At 38.9% G+C, this 16,878-nt stretch overlaps 1 protein-coding gene across 12 annotated transcripts in view; it reads right to left on the bottom strand.

Moving 5' to 3' along the window:
- LOC126855505 (serine/threonine-protein phosphatase 4 regulatory subunit 1-like) overlaps positions 1-16,878 on the bottom strand; it is a 124,161-nt gene that overhangs the window by 28,620 nt on the left and 78,663 nt on the right. The window contains exon 1 of one of the 12 annotated variants that reach the window (XM_050603229.1): positions 1,408-1,619. The exons of 10 other annotated variants lie outside the window; for them this stretch is intronic. The gene's annotated coding sequence lies outside the window, so the exon portion shown is untranslated. Of the gene's footprint in view, positions 1-1,407; positions 1,620-16,878 lie in introns of those variants that run through there. One more of the 12 variants, XM_050603232.1, reaches the window with a different exon arrangement.

Consider the following 16,878-nt stretch of genomic DNA (forward strand, 5'->3'; position numbering starts at 1 on the left):
GTTTGGATTGCATCGAGGAGAGGAACACACGGAGGTCGAGACTCTCAGGCGGTCGGTCCGAAGACGGCATTCCACTGGTACCTGTCCTTAACTCAGCCTCCTACAGTTCGCATTCACGGCTCGGCAGCGAGCGAGAGGGGAAAGGAAAGAAAGAGAGAGAGAGAGATCTCTCTTTCTCTCCCTCTCTCTCTCGACCCATCTAACCATAATACAACATACGCATAAGAATCTGGAGGATCTCGACGCGCCGGAGCTTTACGAACGAAGGAGGCGAGAACGAACGTCCGAGGTAATAAGGCCCAAGAGAGAGAGAGACAGAGATAGAGAAAAAAAGGGAGAGAGAGAGAGAGAGAGAGAGCGAGCTGGGACTTTACGCGAAACAAAGGGCTCTTGCGAGTCACGTGTTTGCTCCTACTTGTTAAAGAGAGTCGCGAGACTCGTTTCCAATTACGGGAATTAAATGGAATTCGACGAAATACACGCAGAAAGAAGCAGTTGCGAATAATAATGCTAATGAGTTCAACGCATGATCGAAATGAGTTTTAAGCAATTTTATCACGAGGAAAAAAGATATATGCAGACGAGAACTTATTTCATACTGCTAAGCGACAAAAAAAATGAGATAACTATTCTATCTCCTAAGCTGTAATTTTGAAACCGCCGTAATGTGTCAATGAGTTCAATTTCCGCAGATACGAGAGAAAAAAAAAAAAAAAACTTATCACGCACAGAGAAATTAATGCAGAGATTATTTTTGCGTAGCATCGGAATACTGGACTCGTGAAAATTACACCGGTTTTGATTCCCGCGCAAAATCGAGAGAGAGAGAGAGAGAGAGAGAGAGAGAGAGAGATAGTAGTTACGTGGAAAAAATGCACAGCAATGATATTCAGGAATGCGATGAATACGATAAGAAATACACCGCTGAGTTGCCATGATGCGAGCATGGAATTCTTGTTTGCAAATGCACACCGAGATAAAGTATTGCTCGACTTTCATTCTTAAAAATGACGTTTAAAATCGAATCAAATTTCATTCCATATCCCCCCTTCCCCGCCCCGCATCGCTTTCCGCTATTGCTTTTTCTATCGCTGCATGCTCACTTCATACTGTAAACAATTGTCATCGCGAAAATCGCGCATTTGACAATTCATATATTAAGAAAGGTTAATGTGCGGCAGTAGTGTTAATTGTATTCGTTACGTTTGGCATTTTACGCACGTGTAATTCACCTTTGAAAAACGAAGGAAGTTGCAACACGTCTGTCTTTTGACAGTTCGACAATAATGTTAATCCGTAAACAAACCTTTCGCATGCATTAATCTCCTATGAATCTCTCTCTCTCTCTTGTCAGTAAAAAAAATTAAAGAAGCCGTTATAAAGGCAAAATAAGGATAATATACATACTCATCCCGATGATAGCTATTAGTGACAGAAGAGTTCTCATTCGTTGTCTCCGTTCCACTTATCTTCGTGCACGTTTCAACGAACGGACGAAAACGCGAACGTATACGTCACATATTTACGATACGCTCGCTCATTTTTTTTTTCCGCCTGGAGAAGGGCCGTTGAATGTGGAGCGCACTGTAGAGCAAGAACCGGCGCGGCGGGAAGACGAGAAGAGACGGGGGGAGGGGGGAGAGGGAGCGGCGGATCGTATTATGGGAACACACACGCCCGAACACGTGTGTCTCGCTTCCTGTGGCGGGCCGGAAGTCTCCGCGGCGCACTATGGCGCGCCGTAGTGTAGCGTGACCGAACTACGAGGGCCATTAGCGTACCTCAATGGCAGAGAAGGAATGGAATCCGATTATCGGTCAAAAACCACGACGCGTTGCGTTTTTATTATTTTTCACAGTTATTTTGCCTCGTGCGTGTTTTTCTTTCTCAATCGGGATCCCGACCGCCGACTTTATTACAATTTCGAGCGAAGAGACATTATCGAGAATCGGAAACGATTGCCGATATATTTATACACGGTCCCCTTTATAAAATATGCGACTCTTACAGAAAGCGCGAACGTACGGATGGACGGACGTGCGCGTCGTTTCGTCACCCGCATGGCGCCCGCGTCACGATATACGATCGTTAACGTTCGGCTGATAAACTACGTGAGAGACCGAAAAAGCCTGAGAAACAACTTCCCCGTGAGAGCTTTCCACGTCGCATTTCATACGCGCTCCAATTTCCTTTTTTTCCTGTAACTGCGGAACTAACTCGTATTCGCGGTTGCGCCATGATTTTTTTTTGGCTCACCCGTTCTCGATGTAAAATATTTGAGGGATACAAAATGCCAAAATAGGCATATTTTCGTCTGATCTCATCGCGAGGGATACACTCGCGAACCGACGCGTCCTCGTCCTTCAATTTCCATCGTTGACGGAATCCTCTCTCTATCGCTTTTCCTCGACATCGCTCGTGCGTCGGCGTCTTCCGCGTTTCTTTCCCATCGGATGAACGATCGTTCGGCATCGTCCTCTTCATCGCGCACTGTATTAATTCGATAATCTCCGCGTGTATTCACAGACGCAGCATAGTCGTGAAAATGAATAAACAACCGAATAAACAGGGAAGTAGGGTTAAGAAGTGATAAGAGAATTCGCGGAAAATGAGAACGGCGAGGCGCAAGTGAGACATGACGAGTTTATATCGCTGTACACTAACCGACGATGACACACCCGACCCACACGGCGGAGCATGCCACACTGAGAATGATCGCTGGCGCGTCACGCTCGCGCCAATGCGCAGATGCGCACTCGCTACTGCGCACAACGCGGTAAAGCAGCGCCGCGCGTTCGCTCGCGCGCAGGCAGCGCCAACGCAAGCGTGGATGCACGTATACACGCAGGGAGAGAAAAGAGAGAGAGAGAGAGAGAGAGAGAGAGAGAGAGAAAAAACAAATGTATACAGCGGAGAGGGGAGAGTATGCGATGCTTTGCCGTAGTAGGGAGAAGAGGGCCATAGGGGAAAGGGGCAGACCCGTTAGTTCTCAGAAGCGAACTGCCGCCAAACAGAGCTGCGACCGTGTGTACTGGCTGGTTCTCTCTCTCTCTCTCTCTGTCTCACGATCTTTCTCTCTCTTTCCGTCTCTCTTCCTCTTTCTCCTTCCCGAGACCGCCAGTATCGGCGTGCTTTGGGCCTGCTGGCACCAATATCTTTTTCTCTCTTCTTCTCTCGTGGCACACACAAGACAAAATCGCAAGTATATATGAAACTTATGAAAAATTTTACGAATCAATGTTTAAAATTCATATGTATAATATTTGTTTACTGAAATTAAGAAATCTTAATGAATAAAAACGTGCAGCAATGATTAAATAAAAAGAGATAATTTTTTTTAAATTGCTCTCGCGGGATATTATGTTTCATCCTGAATTTCGAAATTCCACCTCCAAAAAAAAAAAATCAGCGTAATTTGTATTTGTTACATTTCGTTTGGCATGTACGTCGCGCTCTTTTTCTCCTAATCCGAGAAAGAGGATCCAATCTCGTTTCGTTCCGACGGTCAGTCCGTCTTCCGTCATCCCGCCATCCCTTCTTCCCGCGCGTCGACGACGTCGTCCGATAACATACGGGCGGTCTAAGAAAACTGCAAGACTCATTAACGGTTCCTCAACACGAATCCGCGCGAGCGAGTGTGTGTGTGTGTGTGTGTGTTGTGTGCTGCGACGCCGGTGCATTCCATCGCTCGTAGCCGTGTGAACGACCGTAAGACATATACGCTATACACACGGAGGAGAATCCAACCACACACGAGGAGGAAGGAGGGATCGTGCCGAGAGTAGGGAATAAGACAACGAGAACGCGACAAAGATAGCCGTACCTTGTACCTGATATGCGCACTTGGACGTCAGACGATAAGCTATCTAGTTCTTGTCTGTCGTCATCAACGAGATACGCGAAAGCCAAGCCGGGATCACTAATCCTGGAATTATATATACATACACGCATACATTGGTGCGTCTCGTATATGTATCTTTCGAATGAGATAATTTTTTTTTTTTTAACGCCGTAAAATGAGATTCTACGACTGCTATCTTTCGTTCAATTTTTTGAAAAGTTAGTACTAATTGAAAATAATTATTATAATTATCACGTGGAAGCGACAAAGTATGCCATCCTATATGACATTTATCAAGCTGCCACTTCATAGAATTATTCTATTCAATCACGTTTCCTCTATTTGTATAATTTCTTCGAACGTAAGATTTCGAATCTTTCAGTTCGGTCTCTCAAAGTATGATTATTAATGGGAGTGTATTTCTTTTCTTGGGAGAACTCTTTAATTATGGAAAGGGAGCCTGACTTTTATCTATGGCGCCTTAATAAGTACTCGCGCTCTCGCGCGTGGCTCAGGGGCTTAAGAGGCTGAAGCAGATGCACACATCCGAAGAACACAACAGGAAATTCTTCTCTCGCATCTTTGCTCCCCTCCGTTCTTCGTGTAGTATACTCACACGTATACGAGAGAAAGAGAAAGAAGAAGAGACGAAGAGAGACGGTACTCCTGCTCCTTCCTCTCCTCTGATCCGCACTCCGTTCTATGGTGTTGTTTCTCTCGACGGAATCTCCCTTCCTCCCCTGCCCCTTTACATATACGCATGCACGCACACATGAATCATCGGTACACGACATATAGAATGCACAAATAGATACTCGAGGTGGCGCGTTATTCGGTCGGCAGGATCGGTGAATGGACCACGACGACGGCGAGAGAAGTAGGGTGAAAAAAAGGAGTCAATGAGCCGTATTGCGTGAGTGTAATTATTGTATGCGTAGTACGCGACATACCGGGAATCGCAAAAGAGCATCGTACTCGTAAAGATGCATTTATATCATTCGAGAATTTACGAACGAACGAACGTTGGTGATGACGATGAGACGAAAGTGTTTATTACCGCATGAACGCTGCGAATTAAATCTGTCAGTGAATCAGGATCTAAGTTATGGCTCAAAAAATGTTTTTTTATTTGAATGATGAGCAGATAATTCTTATTATTTTACACAAATTGCAAAAGAACCAATATATAAAAAGAAAAAAAAACATAATTGATAAAATTATTTCATATAAAAAAATGGTTATTCTCTTGTATAAATTATTGTAATTTTATAATCTGAATTATTAAATTCATATAATTACCTTCAGAGTGTAAGAAATTTTCTTTCAATATATCAATATATAAATTTATATATTAAAAAAAAAAAAAAATTATTTTTATGCTTTAATTAACATATTTTCTCTTCTATAATCAATAATAAATAAAATCTATTAAAATCCGAATTATATGAAATTATATCTCGATTTTAACAGCAGATATGAACGAGCTTAAATGAAGAAATGATAGTCTATTCTGCGATCTCTGATTAGTTGACAAGTAAGAACGAGGGTGTTGCCTCGCGTGAGCGATTACGCGAATTTGCGAACACACGTGTGCATATTATGTAGAATATATACATTGTGAACTGAGGTGAGAGAGAAGAGAGATAGAGAAAGAAAGGGAAAGAATAAAGTTGACTGCAACGTGATGGAGGGTCGGTTACGAGCGCGATGTATAATCAGACGCAACGACAAGAATGAAGCGGAAGCAAGAACGTATGGCCAGTATATGAATACTTGATTAAGTATCTCGATAAAGCCGTAGTTTTAAACAAGATCGCGGCACATTAGACAAAACGAATGTTAATGAGAAAAATATTACGTGTATATGTGTATATAATAAAATATAGATTTGTGTAGTATTTTAATCATGATATAGAGATTGAAGTGGAAGCTGACAGAATTAATTAAGCATTTAAAAAAATACGCATTTGTATAAAAATAATATACACTAACTGTTTCGTATTTCTACGTTTGACAAGTGCATTACGTGATCTGATTTTCTATTAATTCTCCTTCTAATTATTGTACCGAGTATACTTTTTTTCTAGAGCGTCTAAATTCGAATGGTTAATTAGAGCACTTAAATGTAGCATGCTATATAAAGCATTTGAAATACCTAGTGTAAAAGGAATGCGCGCGTTCGTGTTTAAACATCGCACACGGCATGTGTTCTAATAAAGCACGTGGGATCGACGAGGTGCGGCAAGCGACACACCCGCCTTCTGACTCGTCGGGTCAATCCTAATGAATGAACCGGAAAAAAAATGTCAATGAGCGTAATTATTATTGCACAGAACGCATGCGCGGAAGGCACGGAGAACCGCATTACATACAATACAAACATGATAGCAAATCGAAAGGCATTATGCATTAATTATTCAGAGCACGAAACGATATTTCAAACAAAGTTCAATCTACATAGAAGGCATTACTGATACTAATAATATATTATATATATATATATATATATATATATATATATATATATATATATATATATTTCGATAATATGTTGATTTTTTAATTTTATGTCGATATAATATGTATATATATGAATATAATACTAATATGTTATATTGATCAATTATAATTATGTGAACAGTAGTAATTAAAAAATTTAATTAAATCTTAAACCTCACATTAGAAAAAAACTAGATTATATATTACTTTCAATAGTCACTATAGCTTCCTAAAATATAAATTAAGATAGATTTGAGAAAAGGAAGTTTTCAAAAAATATCAAGTTTCATAAAAAATATCGTAAAAAAATATTTTCTGATGAAAATAAGATAATTATGATAAAATAAATCATTCTATTACGTTAATAGAAGTAATCTACAAGCAATCTACAAGAGCACAGACGATATAATGTCAAATCTCTTTTGTATATCGATCTCGCGTGTTTTCCGCGCCGTAAATACCGCGGGAGGCCGGGGCCGCGGGGACGGATCTCGTTTTAACGATTTCTGCGGGGTGCAACGATATTCTAAGTACATTCATCGGCGCCCTCCATTTATCGCGCACGCACGCACGCACGCACGCACGCGTCGCTCGCGTATGGGTTACTTACTACGCGACAAATACGCTCGCCGGGCCGTGCAGCGCATGAATGTAACGCCGCCGCCGCCGTCGTTGTCGCTGCCGTACGTAGTACGGCGCGTACACACGAACGCGAACGCACTCACGCAGCAGCCGCGCGACGTGCATTCATAAAGTGCCGGACATATGGCGCGCGCGTGCGCGCGACTCGCCGCCTCCGCCGCCGTCACTTTTCCTCGACGTCGCCACCCTTCCTAGGCTCGTTCACCCTTCGCTTTCTCCGCGAGGCATGTTCCTTTACTAACTAGTATATATATGTATAATTCTCTACTTGCGAATAATTTATTTCTACCACCTTGTGAAGACGAGAATATAAATTCCTTTCACTTTGTTGAAGCGCAACGATGAATATTATATAGCATATATCGTTTCCCTTCTAATTCACCTTGACTAAAACCGTTATTGTGATCATTATCACGTCAATAGAAATAATTTCGTAATAAATTTACCTTATATTTTCTCCATTTAATTTAAACAACGTATATTACGATTAATACGTCACTTTGCACTAAAATTGTAGAACTTCACATAAATTTGATTATGGATGTACACATACGCGTAAGATTTGTAATATAATTTATAAGTAATTTATAACAATATAATTTATAATTCGCGCAAAAATGATTAGGTACGAATGCTTCATGATGTAATGTAATGCAAAAAATATCGCGAAAAAATACTGCCTATATTGAGACAGTGCTCCTTCGAGGTTGTTCGTTTAACTGCGTTCCTACGCGTGTAAGGCACGCCATTCGGAATGCGTTTGCGTATAAATCGAATGTATCGCGTGCGTGGACGTTCCACCTCCATTTTCAACACCTCCGCTTCCAGGTTTTCATTGAACTCGCTCGCGTCGCATGCGTACTGGAACGATATTTAAACGAAAATAATTTCTCAAATTATAAAATGTCAACGATATTCTCTCATATTTTGCTGCATAGATTTTCTGTCCAAAATTCAGCAAAAATTATTAATCTCTAGCTATTTTGACAATTAAATTAAAAAATTCCTGTTAAAATTGAATTACAACTAATCCATAAATATGAATTCAACAATCCATTTATATTTTCTCGATATTTAATTTGCTAAAATACATTTCTATTTTCAAATTTATATAATAATTATTATATTTAAAAAAAATATACAAAATTCTTACTTTAAAAAATATACAAAATTCTGGAGCACTCTTTTTTTTTTCGAGCGCTCCTATAAATAAAATTCAAAGGATCCATCTTTATAAATTAGAGGCGCGAAGAGAACACTGACATTTTTCAGTTGAATTGTGGTGATATTTCATCCGCAATGCGCGAATTTAGCAGAGCTCTCGGTTCGAGAGATCAGAAGATTTTTCTTCCCGCAGGGAGGAAGGGGCGGCGGGGACGGGGGAAGGGGGAAAGGGGGCACCGCGAATCGCGTCCCTCCGCGAATACACACGCGTCCGTTCCTTCTGCGTGGCGTACAAGTCACGGCGGCGGCGGCAGCGGCGGCGGTTGCCGATGAACTTTTGCCGCGGGGTCAACGGAACCGCCGCCGGAAGTCGTCGCCGATTCTCGAATTGCTCCTGCGCCCTCTCTCCCTCCCGTCCCGTTGTTCCCTCCCACCACCTTAGCTGCCCTCACGCGCGCACAACGTGAACTTTTACCACTCGGGGGGGGGGGCTCTCTGTAAACAGACCGCGTGAACCTCCGCGCATCCACTTTTTCCTGCCGCAGGTCTAAATTTGTCTCATCGAAAGACTCGCGACGCTCCGATCCCGGACGGAAACTCGCGTCGTTAATTTATCCCCTCGGCCCATAATGAGTCTTCAATATTCCATTTCTCTAGAATAGCGATTTCATCGCAATCGTAAATTCTCGAGAGAGAGAGAGAGAGAAGAACGCGATGTATATGAAGGAGAGAAAATAACAAAGAATGTATACTGTTTTTTTAGAGACCCTCTAAACTTTTAAGTATACCATGAAATAAGAAATAAATTTTTTTATAAAGAGAAAAAAGTTTAAAGAGCCTACAAATATCATCTTTAAAATATTATCTTTAGTATTAAATGTATATCTTTAATACTACATTAAAAAAAAACTTATGTTTAAAGCTCGCTAATTATAAAATAATTAATATTTGCGTGTGACGGAGGGGACAACTCTAAATTTGAATTACATAATAATCAATGACTGTTCGAAAGTGTATTGTATATTATCTTTCTTTATTCTACTTAATCACACAATCTTTTTCTAAATATCACTAAAAGCGTAACCTGAGGTCTCAGGAAAGTCTACGAACGCGCAGAATAAACGGAGAACGAGCGGGGATTCGCGCGTATGTGGGTGTGCGTATGCGTACGTAGGGTGCCGACAGTATGACGTCATTGTAGCACACCGCCGTCGCACCGATAGAAAGAGCATAAGGCGCGTGTGTGACGTACGGTATTGTCTTTCGGTGTGCGTCCATGCGTGCGTGAGTATATATATATATATATATATACATATATACGTACACGCTAATCTTGCTCTCGCGCGAAGCAAAGGAGAACGACGCCCCGGCCCATGTGTAGGACCGGAAGTGTGAGTATCCGGCCAGACTCGTGTGGGCTTCTCTACGCGCCGCAAGTACTCTCCTTTCTCCATCCTTTCTCCCGCAGGCCTCCCGCCCTTCATCATCATCCCACCTCTCGTCCTTCTCCAGTTTGTTCGTTCTTTCTTTCGCTCGCTCCCGCTTTGTCCTAAACGCAAATGCGCTGCTATTCTTCTCTTCTCTTCTCTCTCTCTCTCTCTCTCTCTCTCTCTCTCTCTCTCTCTCTTCTCTTTCTCTCTCTTCTCTTTCTCCTCTTTCTCTTCTCGTGAATTTATTTCGATGCTAATCTAATGTTATGCTGTTGTGCTTCTCGCTATTGTTTACCGTGCGTTATTTATATTTGTCCGATATATTGTTATATTCCGATAATTTTAATTTTTATTCGATTCAGAGATACGTGTTTGAATCTCTTGCAGTATAACTCAATAGCAACAAATAAAATGTAAACATAACTAAAAATTTAAATTAAGAGAATTATTTATTACAATATATATATATATATATATATATATATATATATATATATATATATTATATATGTAGTTTCCACCAAATTTTAATTCAATTTAATAAATTAATTCTTAATGTTTGTAATTTCAATTTTTGCATTTTTTTATGCTTTATCATAACTGAATAATATTATTTTTTATACTTGTACCTGTACATACAATTCTTGCTATTATTCTCCGTGATATTTTTATATGTATTTATTTATTGTTCAACTAACAGTATAATAAATTGATTTTTATTCCTGTCTTTGTTTTCAATTTCTTGCACTAGTATCATCTCTCAGTCTACGTGTTTCTCGACGTCGCTACGTGGTGGATATAAAAGGAAGGAAGGTATGTTTATAAATATACAGATAAGCGACTCTGAACGTTTGAGTGTGGTATCTGGCGATATACGATGCAGTTGGGACTATCAAGTAGTTACAACGTGCTACGATCTTGTAAACACGATTCGATACATAAGCTTGTTTCGATAATGGAGGAACTCGATTACGTATATTTCAGTCCAAAGGGCATTGACTAGAAATCACGCGTTGAAACTGGTATAAATCTTATTGAGTTCAATACTCGACGTTGTAAACACGGTAAACTGCATTTCACGTCAATAATTTTTTTTTTTACTTGTCATATTCTGTCATGTTCTTAAAAAAAATGTGTTAAAAAAGCTAATTTCATTTTCTATAAAGCTATATTGAGGCATTATCTGATTTTAATTACTGATTTTAATTATGATAATTACGATCTGGAATTTCAAAAAAGATTTCTCTTATTAAGATAAAGAAAGAGGGAGTGTTTCTTTTAAATTCAATATTTGATTAACATAAAAATTAATTTAAAAATTAAAGAATTACGATAACGCTTTTATTTGTCCCATCGTAAATTTTCAAGTCCAAGTTATCAATGCAAAATCGCGTTGAAGCAGCACAAAAGAAAGAAAAATTCTAGGCAAAATGTACAGTATAATCTTTCAGGGATGAATCGATCGACGACTACTCAGCCGTAGCCCTTTTTTTCCAGGAAACCGCAGATATTCGAGATTGGGATAGAAAATTTGTTTCATCGTAATATTCGATTAATCGAAACGATATCAGCGTGAATTACATTACTATGTTGATTTTTCTATTAAAGTTAGAAAGTTTTCTCTGTTCCCGTATCTTTCTCTCTCTCTCTCTCTCTCTCTCTCTCTCCCTCTAAATTTGCATAATCGATCGTATGATGAAATAATTTTCTATATTCGATCAGTTCGCGTTGTTGAAAAATATTCTCGCAATTTTATAAAATATTTTATTCTAAAATAAAGAATATAAAGGAATATATATTTTTTTTGTGAGATAAATCTTCAATCTTTTTCGACACGCTGGAAACAAGTACAATTAAGAGATTGATTAAATATATCAAGTAAAATATTTACTTGATACATTATTTTCTCCAATTTACGTCAAGTATTCAAGAAATTTTGAAAGATAATCTCACATTGAAAACGATTAAGAGTAAGGAGCGACACGAGTGGTCGACGACAAAAAGGCGCATGAAGTTAAAAGTTGGAAAACGCCGGGAAATATATTCCAATATTCGAGCGCATAGATAAATAAATACATACGTGAGTTCCCTTCAGCTGGCCCGAAGGTACCCTTCGCCGTCCCGGACGCGATCATACCAATGATCTAAAATCCCCATTCAAGAATCTAATTTATATTGAAGAATTTCCGAAGAGGCCAGACCGAGGCGTCGATCTTTGAGGCGCCGCCGTTTAAAATGCATTATGTTGGCAGGCGATCGACAATAGGCGGGAGAGACGAGAGCAAAAGAGAGAAAGAAGAGAGGAAAAGAGAGAGAGAGTCCATCGGTTGAGAAAGGATGGATGATCTTGATCGAGAAGGTGAGAAAAACACAACGAGCGAAATCGAAGGGAGAGGAGAAAGTTGAAGAAGAGGAAGAAGAAAAGGAGAAAACAGGAGAGAAGGAGATGCTTCTTAGCCCGGAAAGAACAGCGAGACGAATATCGTGAACGGCAGGGTTACAGAGGGCCAGAGAAAACTGGTCCCAATATGATAATTGAGCATGGGGAGGATCGATGTGAACGTAGCACCTTGTAGGCCGTGAAACCATTGTGTGATCTCCCACCATATCATAGACTAAGTACATGGAAACGGCGAGGATCCATCATTTATTTTCTCTCTTTCTCTCTCCCTCTCTTTTTTTCTCTCCTTCATCGTCGGAACTATTTTCCCGAAGGCGATACTGATACCTTATCGATATCCGCACGATAGTAACTCGATACTTGCCGAGATTTCGCGATCGCGTCATAAATTTATAAAGATAAACGATCTTATACGACTGGATATATTAGAACGATGCATGAATAATATATGCATTTATATATGTATAATCCTTTCATATAAATATAGCTATGCATGTTTTACTTAAATGGGCACGCGTATTATATAATTTTTAAATAATTGCATAGCTACGAATTAAATCCATTATTATGTATTTGCTCCTACATACACACACACACACACACATATATATATATATATATATATATATACACATTATATATTTAATATTATTATATATATAATATTGTATATATATTTAATAATTATAAGTTTAATATTATTTAATGATATTACTTATGTGTATTACTTACATTAAAATACTTGTTTTTCATATGTTAAAAATATGTCAATATTTGAGAACGAGGAACGTGCGATATCGCGATCTTGTCCCTTATTAAGGAAGAATTTATATCAGCCGTCCTTGCGTTCATTTTTTTCCATTCCGCCGTGTCATACACGTATACTAATGTTCGCAGGTTGTGTTGTGCAAACCTAACCGAGACGGTAACACTCTCCTGTCTCTTACAATTGCTCAATGTTGCGTTGAGTAATCGCCACCGTTTCACCCGTCGCGGCGTCGTTGGCGCGCGCGCGCGCTCGCGAGGACGCTAATAATCGCATTGGCATTTCTATTTCTACCTATTACGTTCCCCGCCGCGCTACACATTTCCAATCGTCTTCGTGGCGCGTTCATTACTAGGTCGACGGTTTTATATACAAACGGTTTTGCATCGAAGTAGCGCGCGCGGGTCCGCGCTCTCATCACCCGAAGCGTATACAGATACGAGAAAATGGCTGTGAGCGATTAGCGTATCGCGCATAACGATGATTACCATGAACTCGTTTCTCTCCTTAACGCAAATCCGCGTTAAAGCGCTGGCATATTTAAATAATTGTACAATAGATACGTACAATACGCATCGTAAAAATTCATCGCGACGAAAACAATCGTCATTGGCGTTGCCAAGTTAGAGATGTAGCAATGAATGAATGAATGTGTAAAGTAATTGATCGAGAAAAAAATAAATATTATTTTTTAAATAATTGATATTTTGGTTATTAAATCTAAAATAATATGCTTTTCACAGAAGATTGACAGCATATTAAAAAACGATATTTTAATCGATCGCTATTAAGGTGTCTTTCTATATCTTATAATAAAAAAATTCCCTGATTTTTCAGATAAAGAAAAAATATTTTAAAGAGTTTTTGGTGCAATTTACTAAAATAAATTTTCTTTACTTTATGTTCCTAATATTTTTCACTCGTACAAAGGAAAAACACAGAGCCTCTTAAATTTCAAGTGCTAAATTTGTGTAAATGTATTACGAAAAAAATTGAATAACTTTAAATAAGTATTTTTATATAAAATTTTCAATTTTTTTATCACTAAAAAATTACAGTAAAAAATATATTGAATATTCACTAGTTTGTTAAGACATTGGATATATCTAAATGTAGATATATATTTTAAATACATAATTTACTTGGCTCGCCGATTGTTTACAATATAAGAGCAAAATTATCAATAAGAAAATGTTTTAACGAAATTTCCAATAGGATTCTTTCATAAGGATTCCCTGATTTTTCCAGGTACAAAAGAAATCCTTGAGATTTTCCGTGTTTTTCCAGAAAGTAGACACTCTGAATTATTGATTGCTTTACATCTTTATTCTTAATAATGACACAGCGCAATGACGTTCTATTACGCTTTCCATGTCACTCGCGATCGTTAGTGGCGGAAAGCGCATTTGCGAAATGCATAGCTGTTGCTTAATCGCCGTCACTTCCCTTTGTGCCGGGAATTCATAGTGTATCGACTCGCGTGTGATGCTGCAGCGCGGCGTGTGTGCAATCTCGAAACCGTGTCGCACCGGATGCAGCTTGATACCGTGTCTCCATTGGCGGATTAACGCGCGGCTATCATCGACGTAGTGCCGCGTCTTATGTCAATATCCTTGGTGTGAATGGAAACCGCCGATGCGATACCGCTTATAAATTATACGTGCTTTCAGCGAGATGAATAAACAATTCGCAGCTCCAAAGCTTGCTTCAGCAAAGATATTATAATGAATAAGAAAAACATAATATATATTACGTGAATTAAAAGAGCGCGTGAGAGCTGTATATATCAAGCGATTAGAATAATCACGAGGTGGTCACGATTAAATTCTCCAATTGAAGAAACATTCAGTTTATTTATTCGCGCTGTTGCAAGAGAGAGAGATAGAGAGAGGGGGGGGGGGAGGTAATATCAGGATGCGTACGATGCGTGTACGCAACGCAGCACGCAGTCGATACCGCTAGAGTTTGCCGGAGAGGTTAGCGCCGCCACTTTATCATATCGCCGACAGCCGTCCCTTTACCTGCATTCAACCTCTCACATTACATCCTTCGCCGATTCTAGCCTGTCGGAACATTATTATCGTCTCGTCGGGAGAAGATTGTTTAGGTATATCCGCGGTGCCGTTGTTTAAGCTCGACATATGAATTTCGATTGTCTCGCAATCGCTCTGAGCTGATAGCGATAAAATAAAATAAAAATAATAATATAAAAAATTAACTGAGTTGAGTTATTGATCGAGCTATTGATTGTTTTGATTTATTGAACACGACATTGCATTAAAGGTATATCGTCACGCAAGAGAAATTAGATGATGATGATGATTCTCTTGCGTCGTTTGTGTTATTTGTTTGAACAATATCTTGATTTTCGAGAGCAAAGATAAATAATGAAATCGCGTCGATCAACATTACGTTCTCGAGCTCTGTGACTCGATATCGAATAATTCAGCTGCGCAATACGTGATTAAACAGAATTGAGATGGACGAGAGTGGGATGTCTTTCGTTGCAAGGAGGTCGCCTTTGTGCTGATACAACGTTTTTACGTCATAAACAAACACTGCAAAAGCTAATAACGGATAATATCGATTTGCGAAATCTTTCTCTCTCTCTCTCATTCGTTATAAAATTTTATTTAATAAATAATGTTTGTTGCGAAATTGCAACAGATATTTTTTTGTTTCAGGAAAAATTTTGATAAATAAATTAAAATTCTCTTTGAGTTTTATCATAACAAGTTCAAGAGAGTAGCAAATACTGTTGCAAATACTGTAATGTTGCAAATACTGTAAAGACGTGCAGGTAATAGCAATGGAGAATATGGCAGGTGAGGAATCTGCGAGACTTGCAGCTGAAGGCTCACAAGTCAGTCATGTATCTCGCGAGGTCTGACATAGAACGAGCGAAGGCGGAAGATGGTTGTAAAAACGGAAGGGGTTAAAGAAGAGGGATGGAATATAGCTTCGAGAAATCCATATACGGTTTCTTTCAACTATCCGTTCTACGTATTCTGACGAAAGAAAATCAGCGAGCGATTCGTGAGGGGAATAAAACTCGAGAGATTCGCTTAAGCTCTTTCTTTCGTGTACTTCAAGATTTTCTGTCTTTTAGAAATCGATTCTTTCATCTTTAGCAATCGATCGATATTTCTTCTGGTTTGAAGCCGATAAAAAGATTATTTTTGCAAAATGTTGCCATAGACAATTAAATAAATCCACTAGGATTTAATATCTCTGGCCTCTCATTTATTTTTCCTTTAAATTATAGTATGAATAAATTAATTTTTGTTGAAAAAGAGAACAAGCATCTGAGATTGTCTATCAGAAATGTATAAAAAATTCTCAAAATTTTTTATCCGTTCATAAAAGCGTTTATTTAAAACTTGAATTTGTTGGAAACTTATTTTATATAATTATTTCGTATATTTAATTATTTCTTTTTTTTGTATAAATTATAATAACTCAGATCAGTGTAAATATTTCAATTATTTTATAACTTTACTTGACTTGAGAGAAAGAGAGAGAATAAACGTCTTTTATACATATAATAAATATAATATTAAAAATATTAAATATATGTATAATGACAATATTAGAAGACAATTGTATACAATTGGAAAATTTTTCTTTATCTTCACCTCCATCACATTTTGGCTGCGGCGGCCAATCAATTTTCCGAATGTATGTACGCACATGCACACGCGTGAACACGCACTAAGAGGTGTTCAACCGAGAGTGTCGCGGATAGTGAACCCTCAGCTCTTAGATAAAGGCGGGGCTCCCTTACTGCACGATTTCATCTCGCGACCCCTCGTCGCAAGGTAAATCGAATTAACGAGCGGATCTGAACGCGTATCGGGTACGAACGGATGGAGACGGAATCGGCTTTTACGGAACGTTGCGAACGCGTGCACTAATGCGTACGTGCGTAAACGTGAAACGGGAGTACAAAAACGCCTTTATTGTCCGTCCTTGGAATTCGTAGCGACGCGCAAAGCGGTTTACCATCCTGCGTGAATGTTGTTAACTTTTCCTAATTAAACAAGTGAATTAATGCTATAAATTCGGGAGAAGCTAAATATTAAAAATTTACGAAAGATTAGGAGAGAGAGAGAGAGAGAGAGTGACGTATATTCTT

Source organism: Cataglyphis hispanica, chromosome 16 (genome assembly GCF_021464435.1).
Source record: "Cataglyphis hispanica isolate Lineage 1 chromosome 16, ULB_Chis1_1.0, whole genome shotgun sequence".
NCBI classification, from domain to species: domain Eukaryota; kingdom Metazoa; phylum Arthropoda; class Insecta; order Hymenoptera; family Formicidae; genus Cataglyphis; species Cataglyphis hispanica.